Genomic DNA, 22,012 nt, shown 5'->3' on the forward strand with positions numbered 1-22,012 from the left:
TAAAATTTATGTCATTTTTAAAGTAAAGTTTACACACACAAATGATCTTTGTTTTAAGATATTCCAAACAGGAAAATACCTGGTCCAGAGAGATTTAATATTACAGTTCATTTCAGCTAACATGTGACTCCGGAGTGCTGCCCATCTCTCATCTTGCCCCACAAAAAACTGGTGGTACAGGTACAAATAAAATGATCCCTAAAGATTGTGTGACCTTCCTCCTTAGCCTGTAAGTCTCCTGAATTCTCAGTTAACACTTTTTCTCCCCATTTTTCTTTTACTTAAAAACTGTGTGTGCCTGAGAAGAGGTACATATAGAGAGAGAAAAAAAAAAGAGCAAATCAGTGCTTTGGAAATGTTTACAAATCTATGCCTCTTTAATGATTACCACAAAATGTCCCCCAACATCACAATTGACTACAGATACCTCTCCCCCAATACACGTTATATTCTAATAAACTGCCAAGTGAGTCTCTGCTAAGAGATGCTTTGCTAGAGATAACCTAAGTGCCATTTAATAATGTTTCTATAGTGATTTCTATAGTGGCAGTTTCTATAGTGATTCTCTTCAAATAACTCTATTTGGATAACTTCATAGTTAGAAAGTTTTAAATTACAAATAGCTATAAATGACTATATTTTTAAAATGTACTACACACAAAAACACCTCTGAGTAGAAAACTAGATTCTGGTTAAAACATTATCCATATTTACAACTTTAGCACATTTCCAAAACGTAATGGCAATCCTCCAATTTTTTCCTTTGAGGCACGTAAGCTGGGCCACTGAGGCCCTTGGTAGTATTGCTCTATTGCTCTAACTGAGCTAACAGGGTCGCCTTATCAGATCCAAAGAGAAAAGCTTTTGTCTGGGCAAAGTAGCAAATCAGGAAGTCCAAAACAGGGATCCCTGGGTGGCGCAGCGGTTTGGCGCCTGCCTTTGGCCCAGGGCGCGATCCTGGAGACCCAGGATCGAGTCCCACATCGGGCTCCCGGTGCATGGAGCCTGCTTCTCCCTCTGCCTATGTCTCTGCGCCTCTCTCTCTCTCTGTGTGACTATCATAAATAAATAAAAATTTAAAAAAAAAAGGAAGTCCAAAACATGCCCAAGCATGTTATTCACCCTGAAAACACGGTATTAGATAAGATCCCAAACTAAAATACAATTGGAAGTAGCTTATAGGAAAAGAAGGTATGAAATCCTTGTTTTGGGTAATAGATACTCAGCATTTATGTGTATATGTTTGCATACTTTGTTTCATATTTTAATCTTTCATTTACACTAAACACGCACATCATTTGTATTATGTAAACTTCTGCAAATGTTAGTCATTTGTGGATCACAGAACAAAATGTTTTAAATGAGATGATTTAAAGCATTTCATAGTATTAATGAATGTTGATCAGAGTGTAAAAGTATCCAAAATTACATGAATATGCATAATAAAAAAAATGAAGGGTTGTTTCAGAACTCTTCCAGAATTTGACCTGTGACACGTGGGAGATTCTGATTGCATTTTCTGATGGCAGGCAATTACCAAGACCATGTTACTCCAATACTTAAAAAACACTGGCCACTCGAGTTTTCTGGACAAAATACTCAACAAGTATTCTAGAAACCTAGATAGTGTTTTATTTATCAGAGTGATGATTGAGGAGAGGGCAATCTGCTTTAGGTAATCAGATTCCCATCTAAAGATGATGCTGCTGACAAAGATTTACATAATTAATTTGGTAAGACTTCTTTGACATAATATTGGGGAAACCAGCATTTCAGGGAGGCAGAAGAATCCTATTTAAATCTTTTGCTTATGCCACGTGCACTGATAGAAGGAGTCCTCTGACTGTGCCACCTGGGAGCAGTCTCAACCAGTTATCACTTCACTTATGACAAGCTCATCCCTCTCTTTACCCCAACTTTTAAGGGCTCCCACACAGCAGATCAGTCAAGACAGAGGACAGTCTAGATTTGTCTCATAAAAATGATAGTCTGGTAATAATAAAAAAATATAAAAAGCAATTAATTTAATTTTAGACATAGTAAAATAATTTTCTCTAGGAAATGTGGTACAAGTAGTCACTGCAACGGCTATTATAAAAGGTTATTACATTAAAAAACTTGTCTTTACGTATGCACCCTGTCTCACCATATGTAACCTACTGTATAATAGCTTGATCAAAGATGTGATTGATGGACAATGCTTTCAAACTATAAAAGCTAGGAGAATCTAGCTAATCATTAGGTGTATCAGTATATGCACAAGGGGTACCAGAATCTCATGTAATTTAAGGCACAGATATTGACTTTAAGTTTTGAGGCCCTCTGAAGGTTGAATCTGATATGACTTAGGACCTCAAGTTGTATATATGTGTAGAGGGTTGTTTTTGCTGATACCCAAGACATTTTGCTCTTTTCTCTTTCAACATCTTTTTGGCAAAGAAGCCTTAGATGGGGAGAATCCACTGCCAGCTCCATCAGTTCTCAGTCATCCTATCAAGTAGGGCTACTTTCTCCTGTGGAGAAAAGATAATTTAATCTTCATATTCATTTCACCCACAGCAGCAAGTGAGCAGAGACTGCCCCATTGTGTCCTATAGTCTGGGGATATTATGATAGGGACTACTCTTCAATAGCCAAAAATGAGATTAACAAAGTTAAAGTCAGATGGCTTTCCTTGAGTGCTAAGGTAAATAAGCATCCAGTATTTAATTTCCCCACAGCACCTGCTGTGGGCCTCTCTGTCTAGTCGAAAATAAAATATACTCTATTGAAAGGGCATATTTACATTATTAAGTGTATTTGCCTGGCCAATTCAATTTTGACTAATGAAGCCTCCTAATAGATACGTGAATGATCTAAATCAAAGACACAGGCTACTCCTATCCAAAATGCCACTCCCATGTGTACCGGGAGGTATATAAGGAAACTTTAAAAACAAAGCTAAAAATAACCACAAACACTAGCTTGCTATTTTTAACTAAAAATTAAAGAAGTTTTTAGAAATTCTTATTGCTTGCTTTTTAAAAACACAAATGCTAAAATCGAATTATAAAACAAACCCAGTAAAACATGGATTTCTGAAAGTAAATATAATTAGAAATGCATAAAGACTTGATTGAGATAACTTTTTTGACAGTTATGCTAAAGGCTCTTTCCCTCCTAAAATCTTTTTTTTTTTTTTTTTTTTTTGTTAAAAATCACACCAAAAATTCTGCCCAAATGGAGACTGGAACAATGCCTTGAAACAGTGTTAATTGTCACCATGGAAACCAGAAGAATAAGCCATTTTGAAACTGGTATAGAAGGCACACATTGAGCAACTCAAGCATTTTTCTGCCTCCCTCAATGTTAAAGAACAAGATGCCTTGTCACTGTGAGGTCAGAGAAAGAAAGCATCATGAAAGGGTTGTAGATGCTCACTGTCTAGTAAATAAAAAAAATAGAAAATAAACTACATACAGCTAATGCTATAAGACTACCCAGTGAATCTTTTTGAAATAGAAAGATCATCAAAAGATGGCCAGGATTGGGGGATGGATTCCACCTAAGCAAATCTTCAGGGCTATATTATGTGAACCTTGCCCCAAAGCTCCCTGGGAATTCTGCTGTTGTAATAAAACTTCAGAAGAGGAAAGAAAAAAGGCAGCATGATGGAATTCAAAATAATGCTCTAAAAGCACACAGAGAGATTAAGACATCCATTGTAAGACTTTTGTATGGTGCTTCTGTTGGTTATGCTGAAAAGAGACCAGACATTGCTGAGCAGAGGGTGAAGTTTTGGCTACAAGAAACATAAGAATTAAACCAAAGAATTTTCTTGATTATTAGAATAGAGCTGTCCAATTCTGTGTCTTCAGGGTCTGAGCATTTACATCTTATGCCACATTTTAACTGGGCTTTACGTGACTTTATATCAAGAAGGGTTAAAGCAAGGAAAATGATCTGGTTATTAGAATATCAAGTTTGAGTATCTTTCCCAGTGCAAAGTAATACCACACACAAACACCTGAATATCCAGCATAATCCCCTTTCCCTTAAACTCACAACAGAAAGAGAGAGAAAATACAGTGAGGGAAAAAACAAAATAAAACATGTATTTTAGTCTATTTACAAGGAAGCACATGCTAGGAATACACCAAAACCCCAAACTACTGGTAAAACTATACATGAAAATATGCATTTTTGCACCAAAATGCAGAGATGTGTCTGTCTGTGACTCTCGTATTGTGCTTTCTGGCTAGTGTTTGCCCTCCTCATGCGAGGCTTCATGGTGGCCCCTCAGCAAGTCCATGCCTAATGCCATTCAGTGGCAAACAAAGAGTCTTTTTATATGAAAGTCCAGGGTCCACGGCTCAGCTGTACATGCCCCCCGAGTGCAGGAATCTGCTAGAGGCCAGTGCCGTCTTTGCCGCAGCTCCTGTGCTGCCCCCTTTTCCAGAACACCAGTGTCCAGCATTTTACAACGCATGTGATGTTTCACATGGAGCCACTATCACCCACACTCCAGGAAGATGTTCCAGATTGAAGAAGGTTCAAGCCCAAGACAAATAATAGTCGTTATTTCTTGCAAACTCTTTGTATTTTATCATTAGCAATTTATGGCGAATAATTGCACGGAGAAATTATAAAGACTCCTACAATTGTCCTTGTAAATTAATAATAGGCTTTCTTGATTGGGATAAATTTGCTGCTGAGCCTTTGGAAAAATTAAAAAGTGCAATGTCATTTAAAATTGCCAGAACTCGCACAGCAAATTACATCTGAGGTTAAGAATTGAGTTTTACCCCCTCTTCTAGCTTATTCCATTTGCATGATCTGGAAATCACATTACATTGGCCATGTATTGTTAATTGGACATAGATTGCATTATCTTTAATATAAATCAAACTACAAATATTAAAATGAATTGCAAATTCCCTAATAGAAGATCATAAAACAATCTTTTTTAAAGTATCTCCCATTAATAATTTAATTCCAATTATATCACTCAGAAAACTTAAGTAGGAAACCTGGCAACTTATTTTTCCAATCATTTCTTTTACATAACAAATACCCAAGCCTTTGAAAACAAATACCCAGAGTAGAATTCATTGTTATAGAAGAAAAATAAAAACACCAAGAACCAATAACTTTTCATTCCGATTTCATGTTGAAATACTGCATAAGAACACCAAGCCTGCCTGTCTCATCCCTTTCCTACCCATGGCAAGGGTAAGAAAGAAGTCTCCGCAGAAAAGATTCACTAAGTTTCAGAACTATTGTGATCTCATTATCTAAAATTATAAAATTGATTATTATTCTTCTATTTATTTTTTAAAGGTTCTCTAGCCCCTTAGATTTCTATATAAATCTTCTATCTTTCTGAAGCCTTTGCATGGCCTTTAATGAGTTTATATTAAATATTTAATACTGTTTAGGGCATATCCACTACTACCCAAAACAGTTATATTCCCAGCAGTCCCACTGTTTCAGGCAGAGGACTTGATTGATCCTCCTACCCTGAATTGAGTAGAATGAAAAGAAGCAGTTGGAAAATAGCAGCAATCATTTAATGCAGATGACCTCTGACAGCCTCGCAGCTCTTCTATCTGAACAGAAATTTGCATGGGGTCTCTGTGCAGAGGAACAATGTAACCTAAATGGTAGACAATCTTTATTCTAATGAAGTGGGTGTCAAGGTCAATGTAAAACTGCAATGATAAATGGTACACCACTAGGCAAGAGAAGTTGCATAGGCATTGTAGTGCTTTCACATTAATTGAAGACTGAAATGCACTGCGTGAAAAGCACAAGCCTCTCTTTTCACCATAATGTGTTAATGCGCCAATGCCGAAATGATTTCTTCAAGATGTTTGCCTGTTGACACGTATCTTATTGCAAAAATAACGCAAATGTGGAATTATGGCAAAAAAAAAAATGAACATTTTTAGAATTTTGCTTTTTCCTGGAATAGAATTACAAAAACCTAAATAAAATGTCCCCAAACAACATCCTGACACCTAATGTAATTCCTTTGATCCCCTTTTCTTTTCTTTTTCTATTTAGACCTGTCTTTAATTAGTTTCAACCAAGCAACCTTTAAAGACCCCTTCGCTGGGTGCTTTTATACTGAGCTAACTGTAAAAGAGGACCAAGGAGAGGAGAATCATTCAAATATTATTTTTTCTTCTCACTTCTAAGTTTTTCTGCTTAGTCTGCAGTTAAGATCTTCAGGTATTGTTTGTCCTGAATCAAAATGTATGAAAAGCCTATGGTTTGTAAAAGAAAATAACTATTTTCTAGTGTGAGAACTAGAAAACTATAAATCTGGTCATTTGACATTGCCAAAATGACTATACAGCGATAATTACACCATTTCTTCAGTTGATCTAGCAATCTTGTGACAGCCAATTTTTGTTCTTGTTATATAAAAATAAGGACTATACACTGCTTTAAAAAAAAATCCTGATTTACTTAAGCCTGTAGAGGGGACATTGTTTGCTAATACACTCATTAGCAACCAAGCATTTTAACTTCATCAATTAAACAGGAAATGGAGTTGCACCATTAGTTTCACTCTTTGCTAAAATACTGATAAGAGCATATTACGAACCATTTGAGAAACATTTCTAGGCTCAACCCGTAATATGTCATAAACTCAATGCATTTTTATGGTTGACTTTTTTTTCCCCTGATTCCGGTAGATGTAACCACCTTTCTAACACTAAGCTTCCTGCTACAAATAGATTTTAACAATGGAATTACAGTTACACTAGTCAGGAAAGGTCTGTGGGTCTTTTGGTGTATAGTCTTGGTGACTAGAAGGCTATTAGTATGATTTACTAGAAAATAAATGATATTGCTAGTTTGCAATTTTGATGGAAAACAAAATGTTTCAAATAGAATTTAAAATTCCTTAAATGGTAATTCAGAAGGAAAAAAATCTCAATATGAGGGAGGATAGTGAAAAAGAAAAAAAAAGTTACTGATGAAACTGTTTAAAAAACTGTACAGCTTCATCTGTGTGTGATTTGTCAGGTCTGAAGCTTTGACGTGCCCAAGGGGCAGACCCCAGCGGGGAGTAGGCTGCCGAGCTAAATAGCTGTGAAAGAAGTCTTAATGTAGGATGGAATTCAAACTAACCTTGACATGACCTCGGGAAAAATATGCAAAAAGTAAAATGAATGCACTCTGCAAGATACATCCTAATTTTGTGGTGGAGCTGGTTAGTTTTACAAACATAACTGAGACCTTAAAAGAAAAATAGAAAGCTAGTAAAAGGGGCAAACTTTGGAATTCAGGCAAAAAAAACGTAAGCAAGCATGATGTGTTACTGTGAAGGCATGTGAACCATTTGGAAAGAATCCAAATAAAAACCCACACCGAACAATATTGTTGTCAGCCTGTCTATTCAGGAAAATTGTTTTTTTTTTTTTTTTTTTTTTAGGTTGAATATAAATGACACAAAGCCAAGATTACATCACTGCATTACAAAGTCTGTTGTGGTTTTTAGCTGAACAAGCCCCATGGATCTACTGGTTTAGGACAGTAATTCAGTAAGGAGGTTTTAATGTGTTATTTTTCCTCCAGTGACAATAAAAAATAGAGGAATTTAAGGAAGAAATATCGTGGGTGCTCTCTAGTCTATCTCTTGCTTTTGATCTGTATTTGATAAACCACGCTCACATTTTAGTTGATGCATTGAGTCTTGATTTGACTTTATTATAAATTTTGCCTGTTTTGATGTGATCGGCTTAGGAGGAAGGCATTTGTTCTAGCTCCCCGGCCAAGAACTGGCTAACTCATTGGATATATGGAAATTTTAATTGACTGTCAACTTGTGTAGAAATTCAATCCTATTACCTTCTCAATGCAATTTTGTAGCAATACCAGTTATTTACTACACTACTAACCAGATTTTAAACATAATTAAATTGCTAAGAACATACACCCAAAATCTAATGACTTAAATCCCTACAGCAAGGATGTGAATTCCTAGATCAGGTATTCGTGATTCCATTAGGTTTTCATAAGCATAAAGTGAGCAGAAGGATGTAATCACTTAGAAGCACAGAAGCAAGGAGTTTTCCTGAGAACCTGTTGAACAACATATGTAAAGATCACTGTTTTGTGGATATCTTATACTACAGTGCTCTTTTGTGATCTAGTCTTATTCAATATTTTTATTAATGATACATGGAAGTAAAATATGTGTATGGCATGTTGATTGGATTGCCAGATTATACTAATCTCAATGACCAATAGAGAATAATAAATATTTCAATTCAAAGATCAGAAATTCAAATATGTATAAGGTAGTGGTATACAAGCAAAATGGCCGTCGTGAGGAAAAAAGACAAAAAAAGCCCTGATTTGTAGTGTTTGCTGATTTCCCTGGTGTAAATACTCCTCCCATGGCAGATTCCAAACTATCAAAGGTGGCTACCACTGGCAAAATTTCTGAATATTTAAGGATCAGTTCTTCTGAGCCAGTATTAGCTAGCTAAAGTAGTATCCTACTACCTGGCAGCTAATGTAAAGAAGTTGAGCTGAGCACAGATTAAGTCATCTTCTTTCATACTCTAACCATTGCTAGTGTCTTGGAAGAAGAGAACTACTTTCTCTACTAAAAGAAAAAGAATGCAAAAATTGGATGATTACTAACATTCGATCCGAGTGAAGGGGAAAAAGAAGTAGTGTGGTTTGTGGAGGATAGGAGAACATGAGTTCCATCTAAATGAGGCAACCATTACTCAGCTCTTTCAACTGTTCCTTTGTTGAGATTATGGCTTCAGGATGGTCTCTATGTGAACAGGTTTCTGGTTTAAGAGAAGACAGAAATATATATTTTCATGTGAAATCTCCTAATTTTTAGACATTGAATTAAAACTTTTTAACACTGTGCAGGCCAAACTATGTCCCTGAGCTGGATCTGAATTCATAGGCAACCTGAAGCTATGATGATACTATACTCCAAAGGGAACACAACATGCTAGCATAGTAGATTAAATCTAAGTAGAAGATATGATACATGTCAAGCCTGAGATAATAACCTCCCACCAATAAAAAAAAATAAAAATACAAAAACTTCATAAACTGTCTTTAGGTTCAATGAGTCAACAGACAGTGGAAGGTAAATATAAAAAAGGAAATATGATTTGGGGCTGGACTGAGATAAACATAGGGTTATAAATAAGAAAAGTAACAGCTTGATTGTGATTTACTAGGCTCAAACCTGGTTCTGGTTGGGTTCTATTTTCCAAGAGGGGCTTAGACACTGTCTAAAATGTCCGTAGGAGAGCACTCAAGGAAGGCCAAATATTTAACGTTTGGCCAAGGAGCAAGCTATTGAAGGAGCTGAAGATATTCAGCCAACAGGTAAGTAAGAGTTGAAGATGACAGAAGAGAGGAAAGGACATGTTAGCAGACTTGAAAAATTTAGAAGACTTTCAATAGAAAAATATTAATTTCTTTCATCTGATCTCAGAGGTCAGGCATGGGATTAAAGGCTGAAGAACAAGTAGGAACAAAGCTGGGGCAACAGGGAGTTCCCACTTACCACAGGTATTCAAGCAGAGACCGGAAGTGTACCTGGTTGGGATATTTTATGAGATAGTTAGGAACTGAATGAGAACTGGTCTAGAAAATAAAGTCTACAGTTCCTATCTGTTTTAGAAAGTGGAACTTCTCTGCACCCCCATCTCTAAATCAGCCATAATGATCATATTATTATGTGTATAAGAGGAATGCTAAGACCAAAACACACCAAGTCAAGGAGAAGCCACCACTTACTGGAACAAGACTCACATATGATTCTCACGTAGAGAAACCTAGGAGAACAACAAGGGAGCAAAGATATAACCATATAAAATGTAAGCTATCAATCAAAGCTCAAGATAGGACACTGAGAATGAGAAGAAAAGGCAAGGTTAAATGGAAAATCCTCAAATCATCTTCAATCTGTCCTACTTTAGAAAAGGATTTCATTGAATTTGAGTCATTAAATGAAACCTTTTGAGTCCTTTTTTTTGGTAAATATTTTATGGGGGAACTTCTATAGAATTTATGCAGCTAAGTCTATATTTCAATAAAGTCTTTCCTGTAGATTTTTTTTAAAGACATAAACTTCACAAATGCCACTCTCAAATATTTCCTTCCATCAATACAGAACTTTCCCTAACAGATTGAAGAAATGTGTTATAACCCTTGCTGCCAGCAGTGTGGGCATAATGGCAATTTCTCCTCCATGCTATGAAACTTCATGGTTGTGCTATATTATGTTGAAAATCTGCACATCTCAATGGGTTTTCTGTGCATTCCAATGCACTTCAGTGACGATGTGGATCATTGCCATAATACATCATGACTGTTCTAATTACGGTTTCATTATGATGCACCATATCAGGGCTGTCGTAATGTCATGTCAGCACATAGTAAGAATAGTTATGCAATTATGTAATATCTGTTAGAGTACGCAGTGTAGGATGGAAAAAAGACATGAGGAGCAGCAATTAATGTAATGAAACTCAGTTTTCTCCTTCAAAAAAGTTTCCAATATAAAAGTATTATTTCTTCTACTTTCCATCTTCTGACCTAAACAAAACGCCTTGCAACACATCTATTTTTGTTTCATCGGGTACTACTTTATAATCTAATGAATTTTTTAATAAAGCAAAATAAGATGAGAAAAGGGAAATTCCTGACTTTAGCTATTATCCACATGTCACAAAAGAATGAGACTTACCTAATATATGCTATAAGAAATCCAGTAAAAATTTGAGTGTAGTAAATTAAAGTTCACTGAAGGCTTACTATTGTGCAAATTTCAAACAATGTCACATTTCTCTGTCTTCCATGATCTCTTGTGTAGCATAGAACTTCTTACTTTACCTCTTGAAACTTGACTGATCACTTATATCTTACGTAAACTATGATACTGAAATGAGATAAAGCATCGGTATCCATATTTACCTCCCTAAATTACAACCATAAATATGCACTTGCCTTTAGTCTAGCTGCCAAAATATATCCAAATATCCATAAAAACAGAAATCTTATTATTTGTCTTATGTTTGAAGAATATAAAATCTCAAAGGATGAGGGCTATTCCATTTTTGGCCAATCATGAAGAGTACCTTGAATATTTGAGGTCCTTGGTAAACACTGAATCAATGAACAGTTTTTCAAACTAAGCAATACACAAATTGTTGTTTGTTGTTTTAATATACAACCATAGGAGAATTTATATATCAAAGCTTACCCCATATCTCTATAGCTGAATTATAGGCTTGTTCAACACAAGTATTTATAATAGAAATGCTGATGAAGCCTAAACCATGGACGTATACAGTTGTGCAGCAGCAGCCATTTCAAATATAGATATATTTTTAGCATTAGGAGGCACCAAGTTTGTTTAAATCTGGACTTTTTTTTTTTTTTTTTTACAATTGCAAGTAATGTTAATAGCACACTGTAAATGTTAAGGCTAAGTGTGCAATGTCAAAATAGATTGAATCTCTCTGAAAATTGGAAATTCAGGCTTTTCAAACGTAATCCAGATGTTTGGCTTTTATTCAGATTTCAAGAAAGAGGGAACTAATATGATATAAAATTCATACATGCATATTTCATTAGTGCCTTTTGTATCGCTGAATTAAACATTCTGAAACGTGCTTTTCCCAAATCACAGAGTTTTAAACCAAAGCAGTTGCCAAGATGTTGCGCACCTCAAAAATAATGCCAAATTAATTTCATAAGGAAGAGACTATATATTTCTCATGTTAATGCTGTTGATAATGTTTCTTCAAAGAGAATATCATGCTTTCTCTTTGAGGATGACAAGAAAAATGAGAGGTAGAACACTGTAGCCATTGTAGTTTATCAAAAAGATATTGGTACAGAACACAGGGACTTTGGAAATCTAAGAGTAATCAGTGGCCTAAATGAAGGCTGAAAGCACTATCCTCCATAATGTCATTATCAAAAGCTATCTTTTCAGGTTTACCACAAATAGGCATTCCTCAGGGACTTATGTACATCAGCCCTGAGAAACATATCCAGAACTCACCATGTTTTAGGTTTTAAGACAGAGCCGATCAAAGCATTTCCAGAGTTCTTTGCTCCCAAAAACACAATGGAAATGCCATCATCCCTCTATGTATTGATATCAAGACTTTTTCTTTGTAGTGTATTTTTGGCTTTTTAAAAGATTTTTACATCTTTAATCTTAATAGATCCAAAATGCCATGGAGTTTTTCTTGGTGATCACCCAAATCCCTGGATTGTAAAGTACTTGATGCCTTAGGCCACTTTTTTGAGGCTACTCTGCTACCTTTACTTCAGATAAGGATGAATGTAGTTTCAGAATTAGATTATAAATTCTTACAACGGATGTAGAAGGTCAGGGATCATGTGTTGTTCACCCTTTATCCACAGTAACTCTTAGTATTATGGATTAGATGTAGAAGGTATTTGGGAAATATTTATTCATTTGAATTTCTCCCAAATAAAAGCCCAAGTGAGTCTATATCAGCTGTTGAAACATATGTCAGGTATAGTATTAGCACACAGAAATGAGTAGCATGTGATTGCCTCCATTTATCTTTGAACTTCATGTTCAGTAGAAAAACTATGTGATCAGAACATCTAATACAAAAACATTACTCTCAATTTTTAGTGAGAAACTGTGAACAAAGTTAATTATTTCCCATGGCCAGGAATGGTTAACAGAAAAAAAGCTTCTATAAAATGTATCAAGAAAAAGAGGAAGGTGACAAAAACCTTTTAAATATTTAAGGATACCTTTTAGGAATTCAGTGTTTTCCAGTGGCAATAATATTTGACCCAGATGTAAGAGGTGGGTCCAGTATCCAGTTCCAACACCAACCTGCTATAGATTTAAAAACTTTCTGTTCTAGCCTATTTTTTGTTTGTTTCTTTGGGGTACATGTCCATATTTACTAGAAAGAGATCTTAAGAAAATAAATTTTAGAGATTTCAGGCTTTAAGTACTATTTGTTGCTCCAGCATCAGAAAGTGTGACCATCATTTCAATGGATTGTTTTCTTTTTTGTTCTCCTATGGCAAGCCCACGGGGAAAGTCAGTAATATCACATCTGTCTTATAGATTAGAAATTGATACATAGAAGTTAAGTGACTTGCCCAAGGTCAGTAATATATCGTTAAAACCCAGAAACAGAACTTTCAGGAGGAATTTCAGCTTAGCTTGCTAGGTCATGCTGTCATTTTTGAAAATCCATCTTTAGATACAGTCCCAAATTCTGAGAAAATTGGTAGGCCCTGGCAGTATGTATAATGTAAATAAAGAAGGTCAAGAATGCCGTTCAAAGTGACTTTGGAGTGGTCAAAACACCCTTGGAACTTCTATGGCCAGATTCATTTTGCTGTAGGTTCATCCTTCAAAATTCCACAAATTTTTAGTAGCATGAAGTTGAGGCTAAAAAGGCAGACAGAATCTCACTGGTAGCCATGCCTATTGTTCAGAAGAATGATGGCTTACAGTTTAAAGAAGCTCTAGGGTACAGGTGAAAATTTATTAGCATAAACTAAGACTATAAAGAGCAAATGTTGGTTATGATAACTGCTTTTGAGCATTTTCCCAGCTACGTAAGGGAGTCTGCCTTAAACATTCAAGGATGTTTATTAGAATAGCTCCATTAAAGTGAAACACAGTGTGTGTGTGTGTGTGTGTGTGTGTGTGTGTTTTCAATCCCAAGAGTGATAAAAGTAAGAGAAAGGAAGGAGTAAAGATTTAGAGAACAAAATGAAAGAAATACACAGATGAATGGAGAGAAAGTAATAAGCAAATATGGGAAATTACAAAGGTCTCACCAGATAGGGGAAACAATAACTAGTCCACAGAGAATAAATCATAAAAACTACATAAAAATGGATAATGTTGCAGAAGAGGAAGGAAATCACAGCCAGAGAGAAAGTTTTCAGTGAATGGTTCCCTTGAAATTATCAGATGAAAGAATATAATACTGATGACTTAAAAATTTGCATAAGGGCTGCAAAAATTCAGTAAGTGGAGATTGAAACAAAAAACCCCAGAAGTACAAGGATGTGGCCACTTAGTGAAGCTTATGCCATAACAATGGATAACTTCTCAAAAAGAAATAGGTACTAAAACTTGTGATTTTGAAGATTTTCTCTGAGCACATCAATAAGGTGCCCCTTCACAGGGCACCATTTTCTCTGCGGCTGTTACTTCTCCCTTTGGTAGCTTGCTCTATTGAGGGAAGTTATTTCTTATTCTCTTGGTTATCACATCTATAAAACAAAGACAATAATATACTCACCACAAACATTTTAAGAAATAAATAGATCTTGTATGAAATTTCAGATCTCTATGTAAAATGTGCCATTTTAAAACAGTCTTCGTTCTTAATACATGTGACTTACAATAAGATAATGTGGTTTGTTACTTATTTCAAGACTGCATATTTCTCATTCATTTTTATTATCTTAGACATAACATACTGTAATACTGCCCACATTAGAAAAAAAAATAGGTAAGTCACTTTGGAATGGAGTCATTGAAGAGGTAAACAATATTTACATATAATACATAGTATATATAGTATGTTTATATATAATACATATATATTAACTATGTATATATAGTCTTCATCTTTTAGAAAATATACCAACAAAGTGTTACTATTTTTCTCTACCCTTAATGAAGGGAGGAGGGAATATGCTGGTATTACCTAGTAATACTACTTCTCAAAACCTACACACATAACCGTTTGATCACTAGGTTCTATAAACATGGTGATAGAAAAGGACCCATGCCAAGCATTTTAATTTGTGAATCAATGAGATTCAAGGAGTTTGGCAAAAATAAATAAATAAATGAGAATAAAATATACGCCTGGAATCAGATTGCCCATTTTTTAAACTTTGTGCAAAGCTGTGCAACTCCATGTGCCTTAGTTGCTCGTCTGGGGATAATATTAATACTTCTTTCACAAGTTTGCTGTGAGGATTGAAGGCGTTAATATACGCAAAGATCCTAGAACAACTCCTGTTACATAATAAGCACTGTATAGAAGTGTTTGTTCAAACTTGATCCAAATGTTGCCTGCTAAGAAAATATGACCTTTGGCACAACTTTTCTCATCTCTTTAATGCCATTAGTTTGTATATTTATGTATATAATTTCCCTTCACTACATGAAACATGGAATCTAGGATTCAAGTTTCAATAGAAAACAATCTTGGCTTCTGTTGACTTTGACCACACGGTTGAAAGCCATTATTATGTGCCACTGGTTTGCTCCTCTTCCCCAGTGTATCTTCCTGATTTGGGTAAAGTCCTAGTCATGTGTCAAACTAACTCCTAGATCTGAAGGTTTCTTCCTCCGTGTTACATTGTTCTACAATGTACCTAACTCCATTCCACTTAAATTCTATCCAGAAAGGCTCAGTTCAAATATTTCTTCTTATGAAGACATTCTAAGAGGACCAACGCTTACTCTTCTTTTATACCACTCATATTTGCTATCTTTGCTATTATTTCTTTTTTGTTTGTTTTGCTTTTCCAAATAGGTCATAAATTACTTGAGGAAAATGATACCCTTCCTTTTATGTCAGTTTTCAGAGCATAGAATAATCCCTAACAGATGCTTAGCCACTTCATCTTCATAGTCACTCATACCAGACAGCATCATTTCTTACTTTTCCTTACTTTTAAAGTAAAGGTGAAATTATAAGACTGTTAATTCCTTATATGTATTAGACATGAACATGACACACATGAATATATATTTAAAAATACATATTAAAAAAAGAAGAAATGTTTGTGCTTAGGCAAATAGAAGGCAATGCAAATTTCATAAATTATTAGTTGAGCTTGATACTAATTAGTGCAGTTTGCAAAGTGGGAAAAAGTTGTAAACAATTTTTTTCCCAAGCAAGTATGAATCTGCCTTTAACCGGATAGCTCTCCAGAGAAGCAGCCTCAGTAGGGAATTTGGAATTAGAGAAATTGCCTGTCACTAGGTCTCTCAGGGTAACTCTGAATTCAAACGTGAGCCTGTTCTTTACCAAAATGCCCTAGGGACAATTCTGGTCCTTTCCTCATAGACAGCTAAATGCCTTCATCAGTGTTTGCCATGACATCCAATGTGACAATTCAAATACAAACCAGTGATGTGCATATAGCTATTTAACCAGAAGGTAAGAACAGGTTACCTTCATATAGAATGATGCATTTTCAATGGAAATATAAGTGAATATATCTGTTCTATGCTGCAAAGAAATTTGAGGAGGACTTGATCATTCTGCCCCCCCCAAAAAGTTAGGAAAATTGAAATGTGTAGAAAATAAGACGTCAAAGAGAAAGCTAAACTTCCATGACAGATTTAGCAAGACACTGTTCTAGAATCCAACTAGTTATCCACCACTGAATAAAAATAAAATGTAAAGAAAAAAGCCTAAGAGGGCTTATAAAATGTGCATTTATGATTACCACCTGAAATGAACTAAAAACAAGGTGGCATTTAACAACTATATGCTTTTTAACGGTAATTTGCCAAAAAAATTATATTTACTCATGAGTTTGTTTCCTTAGCCTTTGAAATTGAGTTACTAAAATTCTGGTTTTGCCAGGTTGTTAATAGTCAAGTCAATTACTCCTTGGGATAATCTTTGATTTTTCACCAGTCAGAGAATATTGAAGTTGGAACGGACCTTAAAGCCACCTGGTCCATCCCCCTAGCTTTACAGATGAAGAAAATGAAATCTGAGAGGATAAGAGTCATTGCCCAAGGAGAATCCAGCCTCCTTCTCCAGCACTTCATCACACAGCTTTCTAATCTTCCTTGCCAAACAATGGTCTTCAGCAAAGCTCAAAAATAATATAAAAGAAAATTCAAATAGAGAATCTAGAGAATAAAATAAGATAAAGAAACTGAGGTACTGAAGTCCACCTATGTTCTTCAAGGGAAATTAACATATGGAGATCTGAGTGGCAGTGGCCTTTGTCTTTCTTGTGGAAGCCTCAAGATTAGTTAATCCTGCCAGTACACATCTGAGAACAATATTGTGTCATGGTAAACCTTTTATGTGATAGCTAAACTTCTTTTTTAAAAAATCACTTTGATGTAGGTGTGAGTATGCATTTAAATATTTTTATTTTGTTTTTACTGCTTTAACTGTTTCTAACTCTGATTTAGAATTCATTTTCTAAAAAGGTCAGTGTGAATTTATGTTTCAGGACCAAATATAAAATATAGAGTGATTTCAGAGCAGCAGAGCCACCAGAAAAGTGCTAATAAGAGGAGAATCACAGCCAAAATTGAAAGACTCATTTTAGATCCATTTTCTGCTTTCCTTTGGGTCCCACTAGCACAATAGAGTATAGGAGGCCACCTGGTGGTGAAATTAACCAATTAACCATTTAATGTTAAAGAGCAAGGAAAACAGGCCGACTTTGGGTTATTACAAAAGGAAAACTTGAACCTTGGGCAAAAGAATGATAGTCAACAGGTATTATTGGAATACAACAGATAGAAAATTGAATAGGAAAATAATTCGAGTCTGTAGAAAAATGTATATTACTAAAGAGTCACCATAATAGTTATTTATACAAGGGACTGGTGAATTTTTTCTGCCAAGAGTCACATATATTACGCATGCTGGCCATATGGCCACTGTTGAAATTACTCAACTCTGTTACTGAAGTGCAAAAACAGCCACAAACAATACATAAATGAATGCGCCTGGCTATGTTCCAATAAAACTTTATTTAAAAAAACAGGCCATGGGCTGGATTTGACCTTCAGGCTATAGCTTGCTAACCCCTGATTCTGTATTATATATTGAGCTATTTACCAAGCACAAGGTTGAGCCCCTTCCATACATTACTGATTGAATCCTGACAACCTTTCAAAGTGGGTGTTAATGCCCATTTCACAGGTTGAAAACTGCAGCTTAAAAAGCTTAAACAGTGTGGTAGAAAATGCAGTATGCTCCTTCTAACTTAAAAATGCTTTCTGCAGTCTCATGATCATTTTTCCTCTGTGACCACAGAATTCTGTTCTGACCCTCCCTCCCATTTATCCTGCAGAGGCTGCTTTGGTTCTCCCCATGGAGACTTTGCTCCTGTTTCTCCATCTTGCGTTCCTTTAAAATGTTGTTTGTCTCTTACCATCTCTTTCTCCATCACTTCTTTTATGTTTAAAAACTTTATGTCAGTTTTCATAACAACAGATGTAAGCAAGCATGAAAAAAGACAAAAGCAATGTATTAAAAATAGATAGCCATATATACAACAATAAGCCAAAGAAACTGTCATACTGTATATGCTCCAAATGGAATGTGAGCCAAAAACATGATGCTCACTCACTCTTACATAAATAATATATTACGCATCCACTGGGAGAAGAAGCAGCTCTGTCCCTAAATGGGAAGAAGATTTTTTAGCCCATTTTTATATCCTTTTCAAACTTTTTTTTTTTGGTACCTGCTGTAAGTCATACCATCTCAGACAGGCCATATTCCTCTTCCAAACCATCCATGAACTATTTTATTAACTGTTAATAAGAGAGAGTTGAAAAACCTGATGGAGAAATCCATGGAGCTTGTTAAAGCTCCTCAACTATATGGATTTACCAGTACCATCTCAATATTAGCATATTTTCTCCTATAAAAGAGGATAAAAGTGGTTTCAGTTAGATAGAGTATAGACAAGACTGATATAAAGGACTTTTAAAAGATTTTTTAACTTGAAAAGAAACCTGCAAAAGCTTGAGAAATGTGACTATATAGAAAACAGAAAGAAGGGGTTTAATTACCGAGCATGGATTCTGGCTGATTTGACAATTAAACCTAACAACAGAAGGGATTTACACTAGATATAAGAAGACTTTCAGGGCAGGGAGAGTTGTTAAACATTTTAATGGGAGGCTGTGGAATTCCCTCTGGAAAGATCTTTAATGGAGGACAAATTCTCTCCTATCTGGAATGGATAAAAAACAATCCTTAAAAGAGAGGAAATGAAATGAAGGTCCTTACGAGGTCACTTGCAGTCCTGAAACTCCAGGTAAAATTCTCACCTCCCGTGGAAATAAATAACTGTACAAAACCTCTATGAGATTCACTTTGGAAGATTCAGGAGAAAACACTCATTAAGCAGGTGATTTAAATCAGAAAGTATTTATCGAGTGCCCAATATTACCGAGCCCTGGGGAGATGTACAGCCCCAGCAGAGCACAGGTCTGAGCAGCAGTGTTGGACAATGGACAGAACACACAATTATTCACTTCAGTTAATTTTTTAAAAAAAATCTTTGAACTCCAATCAGCTTTCTGGAACTATTTCCTGAACTTGGTGAGCTCAAAAAATCCCACAAGAGCTGGCTGTCACATGAGATTTCTGGCATTACTCATGGTATCCCTGGATCTTTTTGTAAACAGAAAAGGCTTCTGACAGTGTTTCCATACTTCATTTCTTTTTCTAACCCAAACTTGGACAGACAGAGCCTCTTAGACTATCATCAAAACATGGATTATAAAATGCTAGCCAACTCTGAGTTATTTTGCTATATTCCCATGTTGTAGAAAAAGAATTCAATTAGCTCAGCTCTAGAGATTCATTTATACTTAAGTTTTAATGAACATGAGGATTTTTGTTCATAGCTTGTAAGAAATCCAGCGATTCACAGAATGGATCTTTAGCATCAGCAGGCAGAAGAGACTGAGGAAGAAGAGAGAAAAATCACAGAGAAAGGGACGTACTTCACACATATTTTCAAATCTCAACATGTTTCAGCTGAGGAGAGCAGAGGAGGAAGGACAAAGTTCAAAGGGAACATACTAAAACCCAAATGGATGTCAAGGACATAAATAGGGGCAAATAGTGAATTCGCAAATGGTGAATTCATCACAAATCTGTATCAAATTCTCATTTAAATGGTACATCTTTTAGCTTTTTATTAATTACATAAAACCAATGAAGCTCTCAATTAATGGCTAAGTGAAAGAGATAAAGGACCATATATGAGGATTATTTTTAAAAACTATGAATAGTGAGAAACTTTTTTTAAATGAACGAGTAGGAGAAAGTTTCAGAATTACATTTTAGATTTCTCCTGACATCCCAGCCACAAAAGTTAATTTTTTATTAAGTTGCTTATTCTGAATTAGCTAGCTGTAGCTTTGGAAAGTTGAGTCAGTCTTTTAGACTCCATCCATCCATCCACCCTGATCACGATGGACTCGGGTTACCTCTTATTGTTTTGCTTACTTCCTCCATAACTATTTTTTTTAGACATACACACTCCTCTGATGTCAACTCTAATATACTACAATAAATATGTTAATAAACTCTCCCATTAACTATGGTACAAGGAAAAAAATGTGCTGATATTCCTAGCATTTCTAACGGCCGTCCATGTTCATTCACCTGCATCTATTGTTCTATTTTACATTTGCATGGGACATCATATCCTTATATGTATAAGTAATTATACTGTCTACATAATCAAGAATACAACAACCAATATTACAGTTTGAGGGCTTACAGACTAGCCACAGAATTATGGTGATTAGTTGTGCATTTTTGTACTGTTTGCCTCGGACATGGGCATCATTATCCAACCCTTCCTCCCCCCCCCCTTTTTTTCCCTGTCTTTCTCCCTGATACTTGACCAAATTTGGGTACTCTGAGTAGTAAGCACTGCACTTAATGCACTTCAGTTTTTAAAGGAGAGAGATTTTTGATTTTTTTTGAATTTACGGTGTAAGAGGAAGCCATGAAGTTTCAGACTGAATTACCATGGCATGAAGATAGGGTTGTTCTCTTGCAAAAGTAAAGAATTGATAGCATAGGTTGGATCAGTAGAATTTAATTAGTAGATTATTAAATAAACCTATTTGAAAAATGTTTTTCAATATATATTTATTGCGTTTCTATTATGTGCCAGGTACGACACTAGGCAGTGGAGATATGGCAATAAACAACACAGACATGGACCCTGCCCTCCTGGAGTATGGAGTCTAACAAAAATTTTAATTATCCATTTTCAGATTTGGTCTAAAAGTCCAAATCTATCATCACTATTAAAAAGTATGCATTAAATTATAACAAAGTGCTCATGGCTAAATTATTCTCAAGGAGGGCTCTCTTAGGGAGACACCTATGAATATCGACAGGGTAAAACTATTATAATGAAGGTAGCAAAATCCTATATGCCGAGACTTATAACATAAAAATTAGCTCCAAACTGAAACTTGGCATGTATGAAGGAAGTTTGTGTAGTTATTTACATATGTGTGATTTTTTAAAAGATTTCATTTATTTATTCATGAGAGACACAGAGAGAGAGAGAGAGAGGCAGAGACACAGGAAGAAGAAGAAACAGGCTCCATGCAGGGAGCCTGACATGGGACTCGATCCCAGGACCCCAGGATCACACCCTAGGCCAAAGGCAGGCACTAAACTGCTGAGCCACCCAGGGATCTCCATATGTGTGACTTAAATATCCTGGGACTACCAGCATATTTGGCCCAAGAAATCTGGTTTCATCTAAATTCAATCCTTATGAAAGATTTTTTTTAACTAAATGAGTTAATACTTTGTATACTTCGTGTCTATATGTGTGAACACACATAAATGTGTGTGCATAACCATGTGTACACATGGACCTCTTCCACAAACTTTATAGTTTTCAATGGATAAAATGAGATGAGAAGGAAAACATCACGAATCACAAATTTTTTTTTAAGCAAATATCAATGAGCATATAGAATCAATGATTTAAGAAAGTGGCTAAAATAGTATGTTCAGGGGAGTTACAAAGGTGTATAGATGTCCTTCTAGAGAAAGGCTCTGTGGTCTAAAAATGTTTAGAAGAAAATTAAAATCATCTCTAGAAGCATTAGCCTGCTTGACTCTTTCCTGGCTTCAGTAAAAGAAAATGTGTATGTGAGTGTGTGCATGCATGTGTGTGTACGTGTGTGTATGTTTATGTTTTGTACCTTATGTAAATGAGTGAGGGTTCAGCAGGA

At 35.5% G+C, this 22,012-nt stretch overlaps 1 protein-coding gene across 1 annotated transcript in view; it reads right to left on the bottom strand.

The window, feature by feature from the left end:
• AKAP6 (A-kinase anchoring protein 6) overlaps positions 1–22,012 on the bottom strand; it is a 482,960-nt gene that overhangs the window by 90,613 nt on the left and 370,335 nt on the right. The gene's annotated exons all lie outside the window — the stretch shown is intronic.

Source organism: Nyctereutes procyonoides, unplaced genomic scaffold (assembly GCF_905146905.1).
Source record: "Nyctereutes procyonoides isolate TBG_1078 unplaced genomic scaffold, NYPRO_anot_genome, whole genome shotgun sequence".
NCBI lineage: Eukaryota > Metazoa > Chordata > Mammalia > Carnivora > Canidae > Nyctereutes > Nyctereutes procyonoides.